The 24,739-nt window shown below is 42.2% G+C and overlaps 2 long non-coding RNA genes across 2 annotated transcripts in view; one reads left to right on the top strand and one right to left on the bottom strand.

Annotated features, from left to right (window-relative positions):
- LOC142062041 (uncharacterized) overlaps positions 1 to 24,151 on the top strand; it is a 41,972-nt gene extending 17,821 nt beyond the window's left edge. The window contains exon 2 of the long non-coding RNA XR_012662357.1: positions 23,161 to 24,151. This is a non-coding gene — a long non-coding RNA (uncharacterized LOC142062041). The remainder of the gene's footprint in view (positions 1 to 23,160) is intronic.
- LOC142062040 (uncharacterized) lies at positions 11,698 to 23,469 on the bottom strand. The gene is made up of 3 exons (XR_012662356.1): positions 23,387 to 23,469; positions 18,809 to 18,930; positions 11,698 to 16,450 (listed from the first exon to the last, which is right to left on the bottom strand). It is a non-coding gene; the product is annotated as an uncharacterized LOC142062040 (long non-coding RNA).
- Positions 24,152 to 24,739: the final 588 nt, after the last annotated feature.

Below are 24,739 nucleotides of genomic sequence, written 5' to 3' on the forward strand. Positions count from 1 at the left end.
GACCTCAGTTCAGCAAAATATATAACTGCGTGTATCCTACCTGAAATGGAATAGCTGTATCAAATGCAGAAAACCTAAGGTTAGCATAGGCTAGGTAGTCAGTATTATGTAGCCTTTATAAACATACCTGCAACAGTTTTAAGGAAGACATCTCCACTACAGACGATTAAAAATAAAAAGCTACTTGCCTCAGAGGGATGAGAAAGGATTAATTAGTTAGTGCTCGTGCAGCACTGTGAAGATACAAACCGTGGGACTGTGCTATTAGTAAGCAGAAGATGCCAACAGGAAGCAGCATTGTTAAAGGCACGAGGACTAACAATGGCTTTGTTCTCACATTTGTAAATGATTCTTCTGCTATTGAAAGGTGTTGGCCTTTCTGCCTAGGAGACTGAAATCCTGTTTCTTCACCCAAAAGAGCCTTCATGGGCCATGCATACTTTCTCACACTCCCTCACCAGTGTTCCTCACTATTAGCTTATAGATGCTAGACAGTAGTCCATTCTCCATAGCCCTTTTATTGCTTAGCCTCTGCTTCAGCTGCCAAGAAGGGTGCCATTTAGACTCAATTGTTACGGTAGCTTTTACGATCTAGACATGGTGTCTAGGATCGGAGACTTCCTAGCAATTTTGCATATGCTGCTGTGCTGCCATCAGAAGAGAAGGGCTCCCTGTTGCCAACAATGTGGGCAGAATTCAAAGCAGTGACCTACACATGAAAGGCACCCCATCCCAAAAAGGGCCAGTTAAGCCATCCAACCCCCGAATGCCAGCTCTTCACTGAATGAAACTGTATTGTGATGTGGTGCTTAGAAGGGGAAGAAAAAATAAAAAAGGCAGTTTTAAAATATCTGTGGACAATGGCTGTCTAGAGCTGGGGCTGCAGACATTCAGACCTTGCTTACATAATATTTCTATCATGCACCATCCTCCCATCCAACTCCCCACCCCATGCCGCGGTGCTGGAGTGAGGTCTTGTTCTTATTTATGCAGCATGAATACAAAATCAGAGAGGGCAGGCCACACTTTCCATGGAAAGGTATGGTGTCTTTGGCATGCTGGGGAAAATAGCGGAGCAAGAACGGCTTGTAAATTAGGGGGAAGAGAAGGATTAAAGAAATTGGAATAATTCTATCCAAGCATTTCCTCAAAAAGCAGGATGACTGTAGCCCTTTAAACCCCAGACTCACAGTGCAAAATATGCCACAGCAGAGAAAAGCATCTTTCTCCCTGTGTTTGCTATATTGCTTACTTTGACAAGCAAAATCTTTTTTTACCCCTTTGTCCTCAGCTCCTGCCACATATACAACCCCTGCCCTCCCCACTAAACAAAGGCCAGCCAAGGAAGGTGATTTTGTCACCTGAAGTTAATTTATGCTGGTCTCCACTGTGCCGTGCTGCTGTGCCGGGGTGGGACCTTTTCAGATGTCGGGATGATAGGAGAAAGAACAATGAAGCAGCAGAGTATGTGTGGCGGGTGGCCGAGTCATCCTATCACCATGTATTTGTGTAGTTTCTTTTAGTGCCATCCAATCTTTCCTTCTGTCCCTAAATGGCCTGTGTTGAAAATGTCCCTGCTTACAGTTGCTCAACTGGAATGAGGACAAATTGTTTGCAGTGGCCCCCTTCCAAATGCTTGTGCTGTAACTTTTGTCTTGACTAGTCTCTGGAGATATCTCTAGAGTGAGTTTCCTATGACTGGTTTGCAGTACCCCAAAGTCATGCCTGATTTTCTTCCTCTACTCTTTCAACTTTGTAGCAAGAATATTGTTTAAAACACCCCCATTGCAGAAAAAAACAGAGCGGGCAGAGTCTTAATGCTGTTATGTCACAAGTTCCCCAATGAATTAAAAGTGAGGGGGTTGGGTCTTGAGGGTGCCTGAGGTTACAAAGTGGTGCTAGCAGGCGAGGAGACCCACAAGCAGAAAAAGCACGGCCACACGAAGCAGCTTTGAGTTATTAAGTACCAGTGGTGTTAGGACTGTGTTGCTGTCCACACTAATACATCAACCACTTTTTAGGTAGAAATGCCTGGCCTCTTGGCCTTCCAGACTGCTTCGATTCAGCACTGAAGGGGTGGTGAAGGTACTCTTCCCCCTCACATTCACATGTGATTTAGTCCAGGATGAGACAGCAGCAAAAAAAAAAAAAAAAAGAGTTAGCAGAGCCTGAAGAACTAAGCCAAGAAAGGAAGGGTTTATAGTTCCAAAAACCATTGGATGAAGTTTTGCACGTAGACTCATTAATAGACATTACAGAAGAAAAGGTTCATTCCCCCCCTCAGCTTAGATGCATGACCTATTAGACATATATGTATCAATAATCTTGCCAAGGATAACTAAATTTTAAGATCATTGTTTGCTTGTTTTTAATAGATGTTAAATATTACTTATTCATCAAAAGTACAATCCGCTTTTAGAAAAGAAATAGAGTCAATTCTATGAAATGGTCTCTTTTGACTCCACAAGAGCAGAAAAACAGGCCTGCGTAAAACATCTCCCCTTTCTCTTTCCACGCTTTGTAGAAGATGATCTGAGCAGCCTCGGAGTGAGGAAGAGTGAAGCCTAGAGATGAGATGGCAGTGGTTCCTCATGGAGCCCCTGGGCGTACAAGGGCCATGATGGGGAGCAAGCTGGGTGCCCATCAGCCCTTCGTGCCCTCTGGCTGGAAGTAACCAGCCAGCACACAGAACCACTGCAGGTCCCCCAGGGAGGACTTTTCCCAGCTCTGCCTTTCCAGGGCTCCCAAGTCACAGGGAGCCCTCACATACCACCACCGCTCAAAGCACCCCAGCACCCTTTGCTTTATGTCAAGAGAAACAGGAGTGGGGAGAAAAAAAGAGCGATGGAGCTTGGTGAAGGCATCTCACGGTTATGGTCATGGGGTTGTTTATTTTGCCCATGGAGTCGCACATCACATTGCAATGGCATCTCCTGCTCTGTGACTGTTTTCTAGTCTCTTGATTCAGCGAAGAAAGGTAATCTCCATGGCAGACATGTCCCTGTATCTCTGAAATAATGTTACTGGCTAGAATTGGACAGAGCACGGCCACACAGGGCATTCCAGACACAAGGGGCTGCTCAGCATTTTCAGGCTTAGCAAATATAAGCATTTTGCCATTATTCTGGGGATTTAAAACCTTTCCACTAGCCCTCTTTTTTTCTTTTTTATTTTTTTTCCAGCCCAAGCAATGTTGTACTGTGTCTCTGCCTTCCAGTTAGTGAGCCGAATGATTGCTTGCATTGCATTTGGGATCTCACAAGGCACTAAGACTACTTTGTTTTTCATTAGCACTAGAGGGAAAAAATAAACAGGCTGGGTTCATGGTTTATAATTGCATATGTAATTACCAATTTAAGGCCACAATTAGCAATACAAACTAGCTCACTGCCCTTTATATCATCTCTGCAGTGCCTTTCAGAGTGCACGTAAGTCGCCTCATTTTTGTCCATCAGGGAACGAGATTCTAATCTTGGATGCACAGAAAACAGCATGATGTACCTCCAAAACCTGTCTGCTCCACTTGCAAATGCAGTGAACAATATTTGGAGCCATCTTTGACATTCACCATGCAGCTGGAAGGAGAACCTGCCCAGGCCAATCTTTCGGCCAAATGTGGCTGGTAACGGTTGTGTACCAGAGCAACTTTTTGTAGAGTTACTCCTGGTTTGCTCTGGTTTTAGAATCTCAGAGAATCCATGGGAAGAGGTCTGCTGACACCAGGAAGCCAGAGTTTGCACTCAGCGTGATCAGTTTCTTCCATATAAGTAGTAGGGAAGATGAGGAGCATATTGTCAATAAAACACAGAGGTTATTTACAATTCAACTTCTAAAAGCTGCCATAAAGTAGTGAATAGCACTGAATAAGTCCAAAGCCATTCTACTCTCTTTTAGTTACTACTTTATTCTCCCAGAGCTCATATTTTCAAAGGGACAAAGCAGAGACACACAGAAGAGAGGAAGTCTGCTTCTAAGAAGCTGTAAAAAGAAATGCATGGCCACAGATCAGGGGATAATTTTATGTCTCACATGTTCGCTGACCCTACAAAGAGCAGCTTTAAACTGTTGCTCTACCCCTTGATTTTAGTGGAGGCTAAAGGAGACTCAATAGTTTACAAAACAGGGGGTGGGCAGGAATCCTGAAAAAGTAGATCCATAACAAAATCTTGGTCACAGAGGCTGGAAGGACCCCTTGCCCACCCCTCTGCCTGTGGCAGGATTGATTTAATTATTCTATAACTGTTCCTGTAGATGGGTGTCTGGCCTTGAATAACTCCAATGACAGTGATTGTCCAATGGCTTTTGGCAGCTTGTCCAACTGCCTAACAGTTCTTCTACAGTTTTGCCTAATATTTAACCTAAAACTTCCCTTCTGCTTCAGCCAATTATTTGTCCCATCCTTGTTGACTAATGAGAATAATTGATCCTTGTCCTCTTTATAACATTCCTTTATGTCTCCCGTTATTATGTTCCCCACACTCTTCTCTTGCCTTTAGGCTAAAGGTGCCAAGTTATCTTAACCTTTCCTCTTAGATCTGAATGCCAAACTTCTTACCATCTTTCTTCCACTCCTCTAAGTTCTTCAATTTGTCCACGTTTTTTCATACGGAATTGAATGCAGTTACTCTAGTTATGCTTTAACCAGTGCCAAGCAGAGCGCAATAATTACTTCAGTAACCTTACTGACCCCATCTAATAACAAAGGCAAAATGCAGCATGTAATTAAAATCTAAAAAAAATAACTATTTTTAAAAGCTAATTGCCTTAACAATCAGAACATTCTACAGCTCAGAGAACACACACTAAAGAATTTAAAGGTTATTGTTCATTCAAAACATCTTTTTCAATTATATTCCGTATATTGTATTCTGGGCTATGTGCAGTTTTACTCCTATTAAGAACGGTCTGTACTGCATCTCTCACACTCCCTCCCCCCTCTTTTTATTTCCTGCAGATTTAACTCCTAATGGCTCCATGGGGCCCTGTCTACACTAGGGATATTTGCTAAGGATTTCCCACTGGTGTGAGCGCTTCTCCAACTCCACCAGTATGGCACAGCAGAGAACTCCCACTTGTGCTTTTAATCCTTTAGGCTATTCCTATGTCTTCCAGTCTCACTAATGTCAGTGGAGTAGAGCCAACAGTGAGGCATTTTCAGAAAGTTTCCTTTACAGGGACAAAGTTTTCATCTCCTTGCAAGTCTGTGGTGCCCTACCTTGAACAATCCCCTTGTCTCTGTTGGCTGGCTGGTCTCTAAAAAGCTCCTCTGTCCTCTTCACGTTCATCAACACTGTACATGCCCACCTCGGTTTGTAACTGCACATACTCCTGCCTTTCATTTGCTATCTCTTCAGGAATGGAAATCCTTGTCACGACCTAGCACAAATGGTTCAATATTACTATCGTTCTGCTGACAGCAGCCATTCTTGGAAAATGGTTACGTGAACTTCTGGAATCCCCAAAAATAAACAAATTTGGCTCCATTAACAGGAAGGGCAAACTCAGACTGCAAACCCACTTGACTAAGCAGACACATTTAATTAAATTGTTTTTCTATTACACAGATAAGCAGAGATATGGCTGTTGTTAGTAGATGTAATAGTTTCTATTCTAGTTGCCCCATAGCACCTTAATTAAATTACAGTTGTCCTGTTTGAAAACACATCTGTGAACACCTCCAGGTAGAAAACACAGGAAACTATTCCTAGCAAAATAAAAATCAGATCAGTAGTATTGCATGATAGATAGGACAAAACGAATGGGATTAAGATTGCAATAGGGAAGATTCAGGTTTGACCTAAGGAAAACCTAGCTGTGAAGGACTGCAGTATATCATCTGGGGAAGGAGTGGAGTTTCCCATACTGGATTATCTTCTAGTACAATTTAAATGAACAGCTGACAGGAATGATACAAACATAATTGGTCCTACCTTGATCCATACCCAATGTTTGAGGATCTATCGAGGATTCTTTCACCCCTGCTTTTCTATGATTGTACTTTGCTTTAAATTTCTAAAGAATGAAGTAAACTTATTCTCTCATTTACATTCATCTGAGCCTCTTATATTCTATAAAGGTTGCATACTTGCAAATGAGATCAGAATTTGGCTTCCTATAATAACACATTGTAACGTGCCAGCAATTGCTCCATAACAACGAAAGAGCAAAGTACCTTGTTATATAGGTCTTGTCCCTTAAAAATACATACAAGGCAAAATAACCACTGCTTTTTGCAGCAAGACCTCATCCAAGTGTGTGTGTAAGACCTTCTCATATAGCTAAATAAAGTAATACCTTCATAGATCCTCCACCTAGAGAAGGGGTAGCTCTGGAGGTCTGGATGAAACCAAACAGAAATACCACCTGCAAATTTATAGCGTGCAACCTGGCATTGGTTGGAGTCCAGGCAAACATGAACTTACAAGACCTAGTATGTTTGCATGGTTCTTTGGTAGGTAGGCATTTTCTTCCTTCTTTATTTATTACAATGCTCTGGATAGAAATTAAATCAATAGCTCAGTATTTGGTTTGTTTCCATTTACCTTGATTTGCACACATTTTTGTAACTAGATTAAAAAGCTTTAAAAAGCCAAGTGGCTTTTTAAACAATTCTCAATGCTTGTAGAAGAGTTGTTCATGGCCTCTCACATATGAGTGCTTCCCTGGAGCTACATCAGGAACCGATCCGCTGTACCACACAAATGCAGCTTTACCTTCTTTGTCCGGAAGCAGAAAGACACTTCTGCCTAAAACATGCCAGGATGCAAAATCCCCATTGTATTACACTAGCAAATTCTGCAATAAGACTCAATTTAAAGCTATTTAGTTCAGTTAAAGTCTTGCCATCGACTCAGTGAGTTTTGGGACAGGCCCTTAAAATATAAGTCTTAAGGACAGCAAAGTCTCCATATACATGATAGTTCTTAAGGAAATCACTGAGGTCAGCAAAGGTTGATTGACTTCAGCAGATCACTGAGATCAGCAGATGCTCAGGTGGAACAAGAACTTTGTGCTGATCCAAAGCTATCAGAGAAATAAGTAAGAAGGTGGGAAGACTGAAAAGAGTGTGTGTCCCCCACGTGTCATTCACCTGCAGGCTGTCAGCAATGCAGCGAGTGGAAAAGCTAACCAGACATCCCTACTCAGCCATGCTGTGCTTTGTAAGTGACTAAAGAGGTCAGCACTCCCACATCGTGTAGAAATGGTTGCATGATGTGGTTTCTATTTTTAAAATAAATTTAAGATTCCATCCCCTAATTCACACAAAAGCTAACAAAATATGGTGGTTTCTTAATGATGTACAAATCAAAATTATTTAAAAAAAAATTAATTAAATATTTCCCTTGGCAAGAAAATAGAAAATATCTCATTCTCGTAACATGCAAGTTTTATATTTACACAGCATAAAGTGTCCCACATTACCATAATGTGTTAGTAGCATGAAACATTTTTAGCTGTGATGTCTTAAACAAAGCTTTAGTTACTGTCTGCAGTGCCCTTAAGCTATATGTCATAGTCTTCACAAGACTGAAACAAAACACATAGAGCAGTGAGCAGTAACCACATTAAGGTTTAATGCTTATAAACACAGAAGGTTTAACACTTGGCAAGCCAAAATTCCCCTATGACCTGAAGACATGCAGATCGTGACCTGAGAATTAAGCACTGTGTTAAGCAGTCAAGCTGTCTCCCTAAAGAAAAGACAAAAATAGCAAAAGACTAGCTGAGCCATTGGGTCAGCATATGTCAGGTGCATCCAGGCCCAATTCAGAGTCGATCTGTAGCCCTGTGGGGCCAAGCCTGATCTAGTCCAGCCCTTCCAGGCAGGGCTTCCTAAGAAGGATTTTCAGGGGCACTCAACACCCGTTGTCCCCACTGACCCCCAGGGACAGGAACGTTTAAGCTATCATGCAACCAGAATACACCAGAAGAGAAAATTTAGTGTTGTCTCCATTCAGAAACAGAAAGCTTCTGGTATTAGACGGAGGGAAAGAGGCAAAGTTAAATTACTTTCTCCTGTGTATTCCTAGCCACGAAGATGCCCTCTTGCTCTCCCTGTCTGCCTCCAAGGGTTCCTCCCAAAAGCAGGTGCCACAGTCCTAAAAAGCCTGGTGATAGGAGGGAAAGAGAGGGAAGAGGGGAAATTAAAATGTGAGACAAAGGTTTTGAACTAAATGTTTAAAGATAGACAGGTAGGTCTTTGTTTAAAGAAAGGTCTGCAAGGCAGAGAAGACGGTTTGGGAAAGATGGTCAGCAGAGCAACAGCTCCAAACGTCAGAGATAGAAGAGGAGGCATGCAGGGAGAAGAGGGGAATGTGAAACAGCTGCCTGGGGGAGCTTAAAAGGGATGCTCAGCGTGCTCGAAACACTCTTAATTTTGCCATAGTAGATCTGCTTGTGCCTAATTCCCACACAGAAAAATCTCAAGGACATGAGACTGACCTGGATATCACGGGTTTACTTCTCTTGCTTTCTTCACTGCAGGCTGCATTTAGCTTGTAAATACGCAAGTTTTCTATTCTCAAGTATTTATTGTATTCCATACAAGGTATTTTTTGAAGTTGATCATTATGAAGCTTATCCATTAAGTTACCATACAAATCCTACTGGATTAAAACTGGACATTTCTCCATTTTCTGGTAAATTGCCAAATGCTGTTACAAGGAACACTCCACTGTAACGAACTTTATTCAGGGTCTCAAGGTGCTCATTACAGAGACATGTATATATATATATATATATATGTGTGTTAAATTAGGCAATGAAAGAATCCCATGCTGCATAAGACCTGCTCAGAAAGCATTAATTTCCAATCTGGAGGGAATCCTGTTATTTCAACTTTCATTTCCATCCTAAAACAGGCCAAGAAATCAAAACATCAATGAAATAGGTTGGTGGAACTCAAATATCAGAATAATTTAGACTTGGAAATGTCTATAGACAAAAAGCTGATGCTTCCAATTGAAAATATAATGGTCCCAGGCTGAAAAGTCCTGGAATATGATCCTCTTCTTACATGGATAGAAATCAAGAATAATTCTGCTAGAAATCCTTGAAGTTACACCGGCAGAAGCCTTCACATGGGTAATAAAAATAGTCAGAATTACAAGTATTTTATAAAATCGAGTGCTTTGGAAAGCTTTACACTTTCAAGCTTCAGGGCATAAAGCAATGTAGGAATTAGGAGGAAAACTTCATGGCTCATACCCACTGCTGCAATGGTGGAGGCCAGGCGGTCGCACAGCCTCACCGGGGCTGTGGGGAGCATGGCTGACAGCTGCCCAGGCTAAATGCAGGAACATCTATATTCTCTTTTGTTTAGCAAAATCTGGGATTACGGCCCACATTGCACACAGGCTAGTGCATGCGGTTTGGGAATGGCAGGGTCCAAGCTGTCTGCTGGGCTTCCCAGGCAGCTGATAGACCCCAGGAGGAGGCAGCAGCCTGCTCTGCAGTGGGAAATACTGGCTGTCAGAAGCAGCCAGGCAAGCTCTGGCAATGCACTCCCAAGGAAAGCGGAGACAAACTGTCTGCCGAGCGCTCTGAACGCAGAAGCCTTGGACCCGTGAGCAAAGAAACTCTCTTTGGATGCTTGATTCCTTTCCAGGGTTCAGGAAACAAGAATTTAGATATATTCATTGCGAGGGACACAAGGTGTCACCAAAGAAAAGTGCCATTCCACTGTCAACTGCTGCTTTTACTGAAGAGAACTCAAAACAACTTCTCCAGTTTGGGTTTTTTTCTGTTTGTTTTCTTTAAACAAGATTCTTCCAAAAGGCCATAGCCTTCAGGCCACGAGCTAATCTTTAACCACCCACTTAATTTTTCTGAGCAAGCTGGCACCAACCATTGTTGGAAGCAGTCACTTTCCAGAAAAAAAACATGGACATTCCCCTATGAAGCTGGTTCTGCAGAGGACCTGAGGATGGCTCAAACTGTGGGCAAGGCAGACGGCTCTCTGCATCACAAGAGAGCCAACAGAGGCAAAATTGCCAACTGACTTCTGTGGAAAAAACAGAAATTGAAGATGAGTGCTGCTGCCATTGTTGTCCGAAAAGCAGATTCGTTGCCCGCTGTGCAATGAGTCAATAATCACACACTCAGGAGAGACGTTGCTTATTTATTTCGGGTTGTGCAAGCCTGGGTGCTCAGTGGTTTCCCACAAATCAAGCACACCGAAGCCAGCGTCTTCATTATATTTATACAATAAATTCATACATATCCCACCTATCTAATACATATTCATTCTAATCTACACAGGTTGCGTAATGGTATTAAGTCACTCCTCTTGGCTCCACTTCAAATCCTTCTGTGCATGTCTTCCATTCTTCACGGGTCCTTGGTAGTCGCTGGTGGTCTTCACAGATGAAGTACCCTAACCCTTTTTATCCATATGTGGTCCTGTGTCACCTAAGGACAACTCAAGTCTATTTTCTCTTGCCGACTCTCCTTTATTTTCTTCCAGAAGGAATGTTTGCCCTTGATTAAATTGATAACACCAATGGCCAAGATATCCTGTCTTTAAGCTTAGGTTAAATATTAAAACATCAAACGTTACATAAGTAATACTTAACCAAAAAGGAGTTTAGATTCACGCTAATTAAATATAGGCAACACCTCTTCTTTCCAAGAGGGGTTGTTCCTTTCACACCATCACTTCCAAGAGTGGGGCAGGTGTGTAAGAACATTACTGCCTGGTTTCCACCATCTGCTCTGAAGATGGTCCACATGTCTGGAACAGCAGAATTACAATGATGGTGGTCTGGCCACCATCAGGCTTCAGATCTGGCATGCAATAAACACTTTGAACCCTAGAAAGTTCAGAGCTGGGCTTCCAAATTCAATATGTTAATTTGTCCCAAATCTAGTCAGTTTAACCTCTGGACATGAATATAGCTGGTGTTTGTAGAAGCTGGGTAGGGAGAGAGACAAGGGCCTTTGGAGTGCCTCATCTGCAGGCACTTATTTAGCATCCCACATTGGGACTAACTCATAGATCTTATTTTTTAAAAAGTTGAGATCACCATCTGATTGTGTGCAATATGCTAATGCTCTGAGGATTAGACCACAAAGTATAAGAAAAGACTTAAGGAAATTAATGCCCCAGCTTTAAATTTTAGGTTTTTTTAAAGAGGGATTTAAGAAATAAAAACACAACAGCAAAACAACAAAGATTGTTTTTTGCAGAGAAACTAAGATCCCAGTCCAAGAAAGAATGCAGAATAGACTGAACCAAGAGTTTTCTAGAAAAATTCAGAACGAAGCAAGTGGATTTGCCCCCAGCTGTTTCTATTTAGCTGGGGCCAAATCACTTCAAAACTATATTCAGTCACCACCTGAGTGAGAGAATGCAAAGGAAGGGTCAGTCAAAAAGCTTCCAGTGGAGTCACCTGCATTGTTCATTCCTGACTCATTCCCTGCCACCACCCCAGCGGACAACCTCCTGAACTATGTCCATTCTACAGTCTTCTTTAGCCTCCACAGCGATTTCTGTAAAGTCAAGCACAATGGAATTGCAACAAAACCAAGCTTTAAGTAATTGAACTCTCCCACAAAATATGGACAGCTTTTCCACACACTTCTACCAAAACTTTCCAAGTCTCAGCCTAAGGCCTCAGCTATCAGACCACTTCTCCTGCCCAGAGCTGGAAATAGCATCCACTTCAGGAGTTATTGAGAAAGCTGGAAAATCTGGAATGAATGAAATAATTTGCAATCAGGGAAAAAAAAAAAAAAAAATCCTACTTCAGAAATCAGCTGAATGGAGCCAAAAATTAAAGGCAACTATATTTACTGAAAAAAAAAAGGAAAAGCCTGATCTAATTTCTCACCCAAAACCCAACCACAGTGTCTGGACTCAACAGGGTCAGGTTATTTTCCCATAGTATTAACACCACAACTAGAAATAGGAAGAACCGCGACTGTCAAAAGCAGCCACTAATTTTCATTAAGTTTCCAATACAGCTTTCTGATCAAAGTGACAGTTACACTTCAGTAAAGCCTTTTGATCTTTTTGATGCTCAGCTGAATGGAATCATCACATCTTCAGAGCCGTGCACACTGAGAACATAAATTCTGACTGCTCGTTGCTGGAGAGATCGCTTGCTATTTTTATTCTGGTTATTTTCTACTTTAAGAAAAAAGCTGAATTAACTCCATCAAAACCAACAGAAATGTTGTTTAAAGGCATGGCAAGATAGACATATAAAATATTCATTTAATGGAATACATATAATAGTTTTTACAATAACTTGATGAGTTCCAGAAGTGGACTTGATACTACACATCAAAGTCAACCATGCTGGTAGATACGTTATGCCAAAAGTGCAGAACTGTTTCAGAGGTAGATTTCGAGAAATAAAAACATCTGACCAAAAATAGGAGGGAAAACATGAGGTGTACATGGAGCAAATGGAGATAGCATTAGAGAATGAATGCAGTACAAACCACTAATGCTTTAGTAAAATCACAATTAGTCTCACAGGTTTGCAAGCTGAAGTCTCTAAGCCAGCAGTTCCTGAGCCGTGGTCTACAAACCACCCCTGGCCAACAGACCTTGGTGGCTGCCTGCTGGCAGCTGGCTGAGCATTGTCTTTCTTGTCCCAGATATTACATCACACTGAAGATGTAGTTAATGGATGTCAGACTAAACCAAGCTGCTGCTATCATTGCCACAGAGGTATTTACAGAACTGCCTATGGGAAATTAATTGGATGAAAGGGCTGAGAGTAAAAATTTATTTCACCCCTCTATCTATATGGAGATACAGAATAGTCCATATTTTAAAAAAAAAAGTTTCTTTTTTCTGTTCAAAAATTTGCATCAGCAAGCTTGAGCAGTCAACTGGAGACCAAACCACGGCTGATATATCAGTCAACACAACATTTAAAAAGAGTTCACAAAGGAAAAAAGTAATTTTGACTCCTGGCTTAGAGAAATTCCTGGCAGAGGAAGAAACTATACTCGACCCCCAAATAACCAAACACCCATCCACTGCATATGGAAATTATTCTGCCACCGTTTTACTGCTCCAGCAGAGGTGGTGTATGGCCCTTTCGAAGATTTCGCTCTTTTTTAAGGCTATTATTTTAAACATTTTAGTACTGGGAACTGCATGGAGCTGGCAATTATGGAATTAGAGTGCAGTGTGGGGAATGTCACTTTGAAATCATTTAGCTCAGTTCATTTCCTTTTCAAGCGCAATAGAAAGCAGATGGAGCAGGGAGGGCTAACATGCCACAGAAGAACTCCCCAGGCCTTGGCCAGGACTCTCCTCCCCAGGACTTATAGAGGGGTCACCAAACCCTCATAGAGTTATTATCCTTTAGGAGAACCACATGCTAGAATTCAGCCAGGGTCCTGGTCTCTGGAGTAAGTTGCCTCACTGCTAGGTTTGTGTTACACATAGAACGTTAGACCTAAGTTGCCAACAAGGTCAACAGGGACAGAAAGCTCACACCAGAAGAGCAGTGCAGGGAAGCCAGAGAGAGGCTAGTGGAGCACAGCAGGAAGATTACATGTTTTGGGAAAGAGAAGCCTTGATAGAGAGAAGGAGGTCTCCAAAGAGTTCTCCAATGTGAAGGAAAGGCTGTTACCAAAAGAAAGCTTTGCCGTATGCATAAAGAGTTGGACAAGAAAGTGCAAAGTTGACTTGCAGCAAAGATACATTGAGGTCAGGAGGAAAAAAATAAATTAAGTGCAAGGAAAGTGAAGCATTGCAGCCTCTGTCTGTAGCTGATGCCACATCACTGGAGGTATCAAGGAAGAGTTACAGGAATTTCTCCCAGGGACCATCTAGTTAAGTGTGATCTTGCCTCACAGTGAGGGGATGACTTCCAGGGATGCTCTCCAGCACAACATCTCTTGGATAATTTAATAGAGCTTGTTAAAGCTTGTGCTTTTTGTTTCTTATACGGAGAAAGAGGGATTCCCCAAAGGAAAGTAATATATAATATGAGAAACAGATCCAAGTGCTGGAGTTGCAGTAGGGTCTAACAGAGACACTGGGACTTAGGAAGTCCAAATCCATACCCTGTTAACGTAACAGAGGAGTTATTCTTCTCTCAGTGTCTCACTCTGCATCATCACTAATATCTGGTACAAGTAACGCAGAGAGCCCACGTCTCACTGGCCAGGTTTACTTGCACCAAACAGCAAATGGAGCGAGCTCCAGCCCCATACCTATCCAAGGGCCTCTGAACCTACCCATGCACAGCTCCAGTTTGACCTACACATCATGCTCAACCCGTTTGCCCCGCAGCACGAGCAAGCATGTTAAAAGCGGGCCATGCTCTAAGCTTTCTGGTAGCCGTTGTCCAACATGCAGGCAGCAGCATGATCACCACTGCTCCCACTTGTTTCACCACTACTGAACAAGTGGCAGATCAGGGAGGTAGCCCCAAGGCTACCAAGTATACTCATATGTCTCCAGATGTCTAAGTCGTGGCTACTGCCATGGCTATTGCTCTCCCACTTCCTTCTTTCCTACCTACTCATATGCCTCTTTGAAGTGTTTCCCCACATCTTCCCCCTCTTTTTTTAACCATCGCTATAAAGAGACCTGCCCACCCACCACCCTGCAGAGAGGTCTGACTTGTATACAACAGGCCCAGGATATCCCAACAGCACAGCACTATTACACACCACCTATACTACCAAAATACAGTATTTTGCATAGAAAAGCCTAAGTGGGAGTAAGCACAAAAAAAGTAAAAGCAGACTTGCTCACCAGTTCCTCCATAGCTGTGTCCTGATGAGGTCTGCCGGGTCAGTCTGCATGGCTGGTGCCTCAGCTGCTGTTCTCCTGCAGCTAAGGAAGGAGCTGGAGAAGGGCTTCACTGTCTGGAGCACTCAGGACACTGGTGACAACATGGGGGGAGGCAGGGGCGTCACCACAGTGTCAGACACCTGTCAGTTCTTCCCCTAGCACTTTCTGTTTTCAGAGCAGCATCTTCTTTCTCACCTGGGAGTAAAAGGTCTCCACTCAGTCATCTCCTGGAATCAGGCCAGATCTTCACTGGCCTCAGGCATCTTTCCTACACCAGGCAAACGCCCTGATGAGAAGGCTCCTTACTTTTGGGCATACACCCCTGTACTTCACATCTGTCATGGGGACAGGCCTGAGCATGGCCAGGGCAGAAAGAGAGGGAATGCACAGCCTCGTTGTTCTGGGAAGCCAGCAGTGCTGCCCCCAGCCTCAACAGGCCAGAGCTGACCACGCAGTGCCAGAGCACAAGGCTCTGCAGAAATCCTGGCCATGGAGTGAGGAGGCTGACAGGGTGTGCCTGGATGGAGATGGCTGGCAGGAGGAGAGCAGGAGGAAGGGGTCCCCAGGCAAGGTGGGCGTGTGAGCCAAGAGAGCAGGCTGCTGGATGGGGAGAGGGCATGGGAGCAGTGCTCCACTGCTGCATTGGGGTAACACCATCTCATCAAAATAAGCTGCACCTCTGCCTGTCATGCTAGCTGATTCCCACCTCTCCTGCAGCTCCAAGGCCTGGAGCTCATGGGAGGACATGTACTCTCTCAAACACCACTTTGAGCAGCTGCTGAAGATAGTCTATGTTGGGCGGAAGGAGTCAAACTTGGCATTTCCTTCCTCATTGTGCTTCTGGAGAGGTTCCAGAAGCAAACCCTTCCCTTGGATTTCAGTTTTAAGATAATCGGTTGATTCAAAAGGGAGTCTAAAAGAAATCTGGTAAAAGGAAATAGGGCATAAGCAGTCAGTGTGGATTCACCCTCCCTCCACTGCCTCATCTACAAAATATACATAATCTTCTTGAAGAGGAGGAGTGGTTGAAAGGGTTAAAAAGAGGCAGGAAGGTGTTTAAAATCTAAGAAAAATATTTTAAATCTTTTTTCAAACACATGAATATGTATTAAGAGGCATAGACAATAATTACATGGTTATTACACTGAGTTATTTAAACATGAACAGAGTGCTTGGCAAATTAACATACAGAACAATACTGCCCTGGTAGCTCAAATGATAACAGGACCTAATAGGATTTCCCTATCCCTAATTCAACTGAATCCAAGTAAGGTTAGTTTAAAAGTTGTAAATGTGCAGGAGGTGGCTTCCAACACAATAAAAAGCATTTCTGTGCTTTGAAAAACAAGCCTTGAGGATGTGACAACACATAAAAAATTCCTTTAGCTGTGCCTTTTCTCAGCACGGTTTGGATGAGCTGAGGCTGCCCCAGCGGCAGCTGTTTCTTGTGCACCCACCTAAACCAGGAATATATATTTGTCATCTCTTGCTTCATTTCCATACGCATTCTGCTCCTGTGGCTTTCTTGGCAGCTCCCTCTCATCTGGTCCTGCACCCCACTGCATCCGCACTCACCAAGCGAGTTCCCAGGCTGATGCACTTGCAGAGAGCAGGCAACTCTGTCAGGATGCACTAGGAGAAGCTTCCCTGCCCCAGGCAGCTCATGGGCTTTATCTCAGTAGGCTGCAACAGTGTTTGAGGCAGGCATGCCGGGAGGACAGAGAGAAATGGGCAAGTGAAAAGTAAGTCAGAAGTAAGTGAAAAGGCTCAGCCAGCAGAGACACAGCTGAGCTAAGCCTTCTGAAAATTTCTCAGAAAATTAGAAATAAGCTAGTTTCACAATGCCAAAGGAGCCCATGTTCTCGCAGGGACATGCATGTGTGTGTGAAGGGCATGCATATGCGTGTGTTACCTGTGGGGAGGGCTTGGACTCGTGAGTACACTTGTGCAAATAGCAATAACCTCCCAGTTCAATTTTAATGCCATTTCGAAAGTAAAACAGGCAATGAAATATATGGGTCTGTGTGTGGGAACTGGCATAACAGAATGAATCTGCACAGGCTCAGTGCAATTCTTCATATTTAAAGACGGTATTAGACTACATACAGATAGATGCAAGGTTAGAAATACAACAGATGGAAGCAGTTTTCAGTGAAATCAACACTCATGAAAAATCCCAACATCCTGGACTAAACACCTTGTTAGAAGTGATTGAATCCCTAACAGCTGTGGCAAAATGTCTTCACTTGTAAGTGTTACTGGTGGATAAGCAAAATTATCTGCTATTGTTGCTATTTATGGCAGCACCCATAACATACTAGCTGCTTTCCAAACAGATCATTCTCCAAAGAGCCTGCTACAACTGTTATGTGAATGTGGATGTAAATTATTTTCTTCTATAGTACAAGTTACTCACTGTAGGCGTCAGAGTTCAAAAAGCTCCATGGTGGGTGAAACTGGAGTTAAACAACCCAAGGGCTAAAACTACATAAGGGATATAAGAGCAAACCCCTTACTGTGAGCACCATTTATCCTCTGCACAATTGGATTTTTAAAAATTAAGACTTTGAAAGGCATGTTTGACTTTAACTTCATACTTGAATTCATACAAAAACACTGAGGTGCTCTATGTTTGCACTAACAATTTTATTTTCTTTTATTACTATTACAGTTTTTGTGCACAATAAAATCATCAAATACTTCTGGGAATAAAAAGTAATAAGTGAAAGCTTAGAGGTTTAGAGAATAATATTTGAGGAATTTTGCCTCAAATGACCAGGTCTTTCATTTTTGCTGGTGCACCTAGTGTATGCATGCGAAAATACAGTGGTGTTCTGTCAAAGAAAAAGAAACATCTTTCTCATTAGGACTGTGTTTATCACACTTTCAAACACTCTACAAATCAATGCCCCTATTTGTCATTGTAATTCAATATAATAAAAGCTGTCAAAACTGTTCACTTTGCTTGCTAGAGACAAATTTGTTGAAGTTTTGCAGCATGAGCCAAATAACACAGCACCAGATCCTCCAGCTTTTATTTCACTCTGCTCTAGGCAGTATTCCTACCGGTTTCTGTGCAATTTTTGCTCGAGTAAGGGCTGAAAGTTTCAGTTTTGATCATGAGACTTTTTAGGAATAAACAGTCACAGAAATCCCATCTACAAAGCACGTTGGGTGACTGGAACGGTACTGCTTGCAAATTTTATCTCTGAAATGCCAAGCTTATTTCCTACAGATTATTGCAAAATACAGACTAACTACATCCTTGATGAAATTCCCTTGAGGTCCATGAGGTCACCCCCAGGATTAAACGCTGCCTGACCTTTTGCATACAGAGCTCAGAAGCACGGTATTTTGACGCCTACTACGCCTTCGGAGATGTTAGCCTGTTCCACTAAAAACAAAGATTATAGATCTCGTCCCTCATGGGAAGAGCTTTGATGAACGACTTCTCTGTTATTACCTTGCCCAGAGACTCTCCAGGACCACAGTGTGTCCTTCTAGCAATAGACAAAATAGATATAGCTATCACTCAAGGGCAGCCTTGAACAATGGCTACATTTTCCATCATTTAAAAAGATGTTTTGATGCATTAAATAAAGAGAACATTTTGGGAGCTTTGTGTTGGGAATAGGTAGAGTGGCAGGTCATATGAAGGGCAGCTGGGACAGTGGTTAGAGCAAAGCATTAGAGTCAGCTGCTCTTTTTAGTCTTCTCCACGCTACTGACTTACCCTGAGATTTGGAGAAGTCTTTTATGGTAAAGTCTATAAACCAGAGTCTGTCATCTAACTCTTCTGCAACTGTCTTTCCACATCTGTGAAGGCTGTAGCAGTTTATCATGTGAAAACACTTTTACAGGGTCAGATAAAAGCTGCTAAGTATTAGCAGCTGTAGTGGCCAGTCAATGCATTTTTACCCCTTTTTGAACATGTGCCCAACGATCTTTTGATGACGTGTTCTACATCTGTAAACAAACATGTCTGCATAGACCCTGGGACCTGGTAAGACCAGAGAACATGAAAAACAAGATGAAATCTACCGATGATTGTAGCTCCTCTGACTGGAGCCTTTATGGCAGCTGTGTGGATGGACTCCTCCCTGAGTTTTTACTCGGGCAATTATTTCCAACTTGGCATCCAGAAGTCAGCCTTGGCTTCCAACCTGAAAAAAAAAAAGCAGTGTTAGGCTAACACACACTAGCCTCCTTCAAGCATTCAGTGTATTGTGCATGTGATAAAGGGTTGGATAAAACAGTGGCAAAAGTCTGCTATCTTCCAAGGCTCAGGAAAATAAACCACAAAGGCAATTCAACAAAGTCCTCTTTGTTCCTGAACAGAATCAACAAAATGAAAGGAATCTGGTGGAAGAGAGAAGGCAAGAAAGAGGTCTGCTGCAGGGAGCAAGTACAGACAGAATCGCTATTTGCTGGCTTCTCTGACAGAGCAAGTGCATGATTATCACATGAGCCTCACAAAGACTGGAATTAAAGGGGCTGACTCGGCTGTCACGTCGCTTAAGCTGCGCTGAGGTCAAAGATGTTCAGACTAACCGAGGTCAGCCACACAAAACCTGGGAAGTAGGGGTCTCGTTTTCTAAGCAACAATTGCTCAGGTTGATAAAAATAGGTACCTGGAACCCATGATGGCATATAAATCTGTCCCTATATGCTGGATTCCCACAAAGTGCAGTATATAATCAACAGCACTCTGAAAAGCACAGAACCACAATGAAAGCAGTCAGATGGTCATTAGAAAAAAGTGTAAATGGCAAGACACACAAGATAAGTCACCATCTGTGTTACCCTCCTAAGTGACCAAGGGGAAAAATAATAAGTGTGAAATATTGGCAAACAAGTACACAGAAGTCCAAATGGGAACAGGTGTCAATGGCATGACTGTAGGGGAGCCTGCTATTTGCAGACCTCCGTATCTCTTCTGAATCAGGACCCCAACAGACACTTCTCCTTGCAGACCTCCAGTGATGCCAGGGCTACTGAAGAATGTCCCTGTACTAAAAATTGTACCTATTTTGTCCCACACCCTCTGTCCCCTTTCAGCTTCCGCTTCACATGATTCAGCTCCAAGAGAGGAGCACTGACCTTGTCTCACCAGGAATATCAAACATCTCCACAGCTTTGCTAAACCTTTTGGTGAGAGTGGAAGAAAGGAGAAATGTATGCATCAGCTGTGTAGTTATGTGCTGGATGTGTCCAGATACACCCTGAGACTCTTGTGTTTGAAAGCAAAACCGATATTCATCTCCTTCAGTATGCAAGCACAGAAAAGCACCTTTTGTTTTGTTGTTTTGTTGTTTTGGTTGTTTTTTTTCTGGGGACCCCAATAGCATTTGGACCAGGTCCATAGAGAAACCTATGCATTTTGTCATAGACATAGAACTACATCGTGTTTACCATCATCATCACTTCTGCATATAAGCAAGCTTAGGATGCTAGTGGGCTTGGTGTAACATAGCACGGATTAAGTAATTGCCTCTGCCCAACATACCTTTGTATCCTGTGTTGTGAATCAGGATTTTCCTTCTTGACATTATTTGTGGTGACAATGCCAAGTTTTTAAAATACCTTCTACAAATAAATCTGTGTCCCCTTCATTCCTCAGGTCATAACACTGGGGCTTCCTGGTAAACAAACTAGATCTACTGTGACGCAGACAGAGTGAACAGAACCAGGTTTTCAAGCATCACTCTGTCACACCTCTCTGTGGACAGGGAACTTGCTAAAACAGATCCTTAAAGCAAGCCAAAGAGGGAAAATTGCAGGTCCCCCAGGGGATCTTCACAGATGTGTTCAAGCTGATAGTGCAGGATGAATCTGAGAAAACAAGTCCTTGCATAAGCCCAGTTCTCCTTTACAACCTGTTAATGACTAGGTGTTTACCTGTCCTTGAGGAAGGAGCCTCTTCTGCACTTATCAAACTCAGAGGGATTCCCACTGTCCTCAGGGAGGTCTGGGTCAGAAGTTAAACTGAAATCTCCAAATGCATGGTCTGTGCTTCATCATTTGACAGGCTTTAGGCTGGAATCGATGATCAGCATCCATTGTGCTGTATTAGCAGAGAACTGCCTTTTTTATTAATTTCTGTTCTTTTAAACCAATTCTACTGCTTTTTTTCTGCTGTTACAAAGCTTGAGACAGTGCTGGTGTTGTGTCCCTTAGGTCAGAATCACCTTACAGAAGGGCATGCCAAAGCCTGTTGATAGTGTGTGTGTGCACATGTTTAGGCCAGGTGAAGGACAACTGTCTCCACTGATGCTACCTTAACAGGGTCCTGGAAGAAACAACACGGAGTGAACTGCCAAAGCCAGCACCTTCAATGATAGTGAAGGGAATGGGTAAATCCTTTGGCCATGTAATTTGGGCTTTCTGACACAGTTGGCAACCCTGTGGGCAGGAAGATGAGGAGCAGGCACTCCAATCATGTACAGCCTGGGGAAGGTGAGGGGATTGTGCTTAGGGACCTGGACACATTCACTTCTGACCTCCTGGTCACAGAGAAGGTTGCAATCCACCTAACAGTAAGACTCTCTGTTTAGTGTTCTCCACTGAAAATCTTCTGGTTTTCTCTATAAAGACATTTATTCTTGTATCTCTAAAGTGATGGGGAGTAATGCGGGTTTCTCTTTCTGTGTGTTGTCACCAGCTTCTCATCTCAGCATGTTTTGCTGGTAACTTACCCACCCATTGCAATAAAGCAGCCTTGGTCTTTCACACCATGTTAAAGAAAATAATGAACAGAGTCCTTAAACCAGGCTTGGCTTGACTGCAGATTTCAACTGAGTTCAGCAGTAAAAGGAAACCCTAGTATTTCTACTTCCCCACAGCTAGCCTTTCTCATTGCCTAGTGTTAAGATAAATTATGTTCTTCGGTGTGTAGGATGAAATAAGAGTTGCTATCACAGCCTGATGAATTTGTCAAACACTACTTACATTAGGCAGCAAACTTTTGTTCCCATAGAAGGAAGGATTTTGGAAGTAGAAAACCAAGCTGATCTTGGGGATATATCACTTGGGGCCAGGATTCATGACCTATGTAGCCTCACTTAGTGCAAAGTATATCACTTTCTCTAACAGCCCTTAACAGGGGCTTTAACAGAACTATTTTTTTCTTCTGAATTATATACTATCAAATTCTTTTCTACAAATTCATTTTCAGTCATCTCTGTTCATTGTTCTTTTATTCCAAGTATTCCTTGGCATGGTTTAAGAACTACTGAAGTATTTAATAGCTGTAGCAAAAGAAACAGCTATAACTACTTAGACTAGACATAAATAGAAGACGACTAAACGGGTCATTACCTTTACAAGAAAAGTGTTTATGGAGAAGGATTTAAAAGAAACCAGACTATAGATCCAACTGCTGCATTATTCCCTGTGTTTTGAAGGAGAAAGCAGATCGAGTTTGCAAAGTTAAGTACAGGATAAGACCATTCTGAGTCTAATAAAAAGATGAAGGTACTGTTAGAGAGAACTTGCAAGTTGCTCAGCCCTGGGAAAAGTCAAGCCACTCAAGGGCTGCTTAGTTAAGGGTTCTTGGTTCTAACATCCCAATTATGATCAACATTTTGATTCTGATGCTGGTCACCAAATGATGCTAGTTGTGAACAAGAATGTCTTTTCCATTCACAAGGAGAAAGGAGGGGAAAAGGTGTAAGATGGAATGTCTCTGTTCCCTTGAGATCTACCCACAATCTTAAGAAATCAATGGAAATCTTTCCATTGAGTTCACTGCGCTCTGGATCACATCCTTACAGAGCATACTTTGTTGTCAAGTCCATTCCTTCTTCCCCGCTCTGTTGCTCAATTTGCTTTCTGCTGTTAGGATCTTTTTCCCAAATATTAATAAATCTGTATAATCTTTGGCCTCTAGCTGAGTCTTTCTTCTATGGCACACTGTTGCACTGTATGCGTGACTGCATGGTTGAGGGTTGCTCTGGAAATTACTCATAAAAATGAATTGCCTGGTAATACCACAATTGTCAATATGTGTAGGTTGCAGCATCCCCCCTGTGGGCCATTGTAGCAGATCATAAAACCTCATTTCCAGGAAAGTTTCAAAACTTTTATTTTCTAAGGAACATTAATTATCAGAGTCCAAATGACCTGTCCCATTTCTCCATCCACTTCCTCTCTTTTTTTCCTCATCAGACGTGGTAGTTTGAAGGCAACTGGCAACAGATCACATGTCAGGCTCCTGGTTTTATGCCCCAGTTTCATATCAATGTCAGCTGAAGTGTTTAAAAACAGCAAGACTCATAAGCCTAATGCCCAAACCAATGTTTTTATGTGACCATTTCCCCATTGTTAAGCTTTTGTAACAACAGCTGATTTACAAGTCTGACACTTATGCAGACATATGCTTTGGCATTCTACAGGCTTCCCGAGACTCATGCCCTCCAGCGCTGCTTGTTGACCTCTCCTTCAAACACAGGACTTGGAGGGATCTTCACAATGGCCAAACCACTCTGGACCTACATGGTTGTGAACAATCTAGTCATGCCCCCATCAGAGTTTACAGTGATGCATTTTTCACTAACAAATTATATTCTGCTGAGACCAGAACATTTTGCAGGTACTTACCAGGTCTTACGAAGCTCTTACCTGTGAAAGGTTCTCATGCCTAGGATGAGACTTGAAATACATCAAAGAGCAAGAAAACTGTCACCCCTCCCAGATAATCATCCTATGATCAAGGCACTGACTGGTGGCACAGGAATCCAGATTTCAAGTTTCTGTTCTGCAAGATGTCTGAATGTCAGAATCCTGCATCCCAGGCAAGCTTTCTGGCCACCAAACTACCAGTTATTCTGAAGAATAGCTTCCTCTGTCTCTCCTGTTGGACCTGTTTCACTTTGTATAAATAATTAAACATTAATTGGAACAAGGACTTGAACTTAGGCTGCCCATTGGACTATTGCATTGGTCTTTCTCCAGGCCAGTGAATAGGTAACTATTTGTGCAAACTTGGTAAGTTGTAGAGCAACAGAGGTAGCTGAGAGGGTCCCAAAAACTCAAGAAAAAAAAACCCAAAGACTTGTGATAAAGTCATTTAGTAAGCTACAAAACACCCATTTGTCAGTCCTTGACCTGAAGGGGCAGAACAAGGACTATTAGCTGTTCTAGGGCAGGCTTTGTCAAATCATCTCCAAAGGTCCTGCTTTCATCAAATTTAGAAAAGAGATCGTATTTGAAAGTCATACTTTATTTTCTGAAGTGAAAAAAACCAAATTTGTGTAGCTACATGATTCTCTAACAAATCCTTTGCAATAGGTTGAAGGTGTTAAGCATCTTTAGTATCATGATAGCTTGATTCTTAAAGTTTCTGAAACCTCTGTCCCAGACATGAAGAAGAACCTTACTGTTCCAGTTCTGAGTGGAGTGATTTGTTCCTCTTACACTCTTCCTAGCTTTGCTGGCATATTTCAAATGAACACTTAAGTCTATTACTTGCATACTATCTTCATATGACAAATATGACAGTTATATTTAGTCATCCAGAAAGATAAACAAAGGCAATTAGAAAAGTTTAGTGATTAGTGTAAGATTATCATTAAAAGACCATATAAAAGGTAAGAGAAGAACTGGGGAGATTGAGTCCTAATCCTCCTACCTACCCACTAGATAATATTTTGTGATAACTTTATGTTTGGAGGTCAAAAATATTTTTAAACAGCTCTTTGATTAGGAAGCTTGATTAAGCTTTTTGATTAGGAACTAAAATCCATGTTTTAGACAGATTCACCTCTCTATAAGCATTTGACATCAATAAGCTGGTATTCCTGTAGACTATGCAAGGTTCTGCTTTAGTGTCATATAATACCTCATTTTCATAAGCACTCACATAAATTCAGTCAAGAGTTAACCAACTAAAATATACAAATATGTGGGAGGTTTTATGAAAAACTACAACTTCAAAAGGAGTTGGTTTAGGAGTCATGACCTTATTTTTTGCAA

This window comes from Phalacrocorax aristotelis, chromosome 9, assembly GCF_949628215.1.
Source record: "Phalacrocorax aristotelis chromosome 9, bGulAri2.1, whole genome shotgun sequence".
Lineage (NCBI taxonomy): Eukaryota > Metazoa > Chordata > Aves > Suliformes > Phalacrocoracidae > Phalacrocorax > Phalacrocorax aristotelis.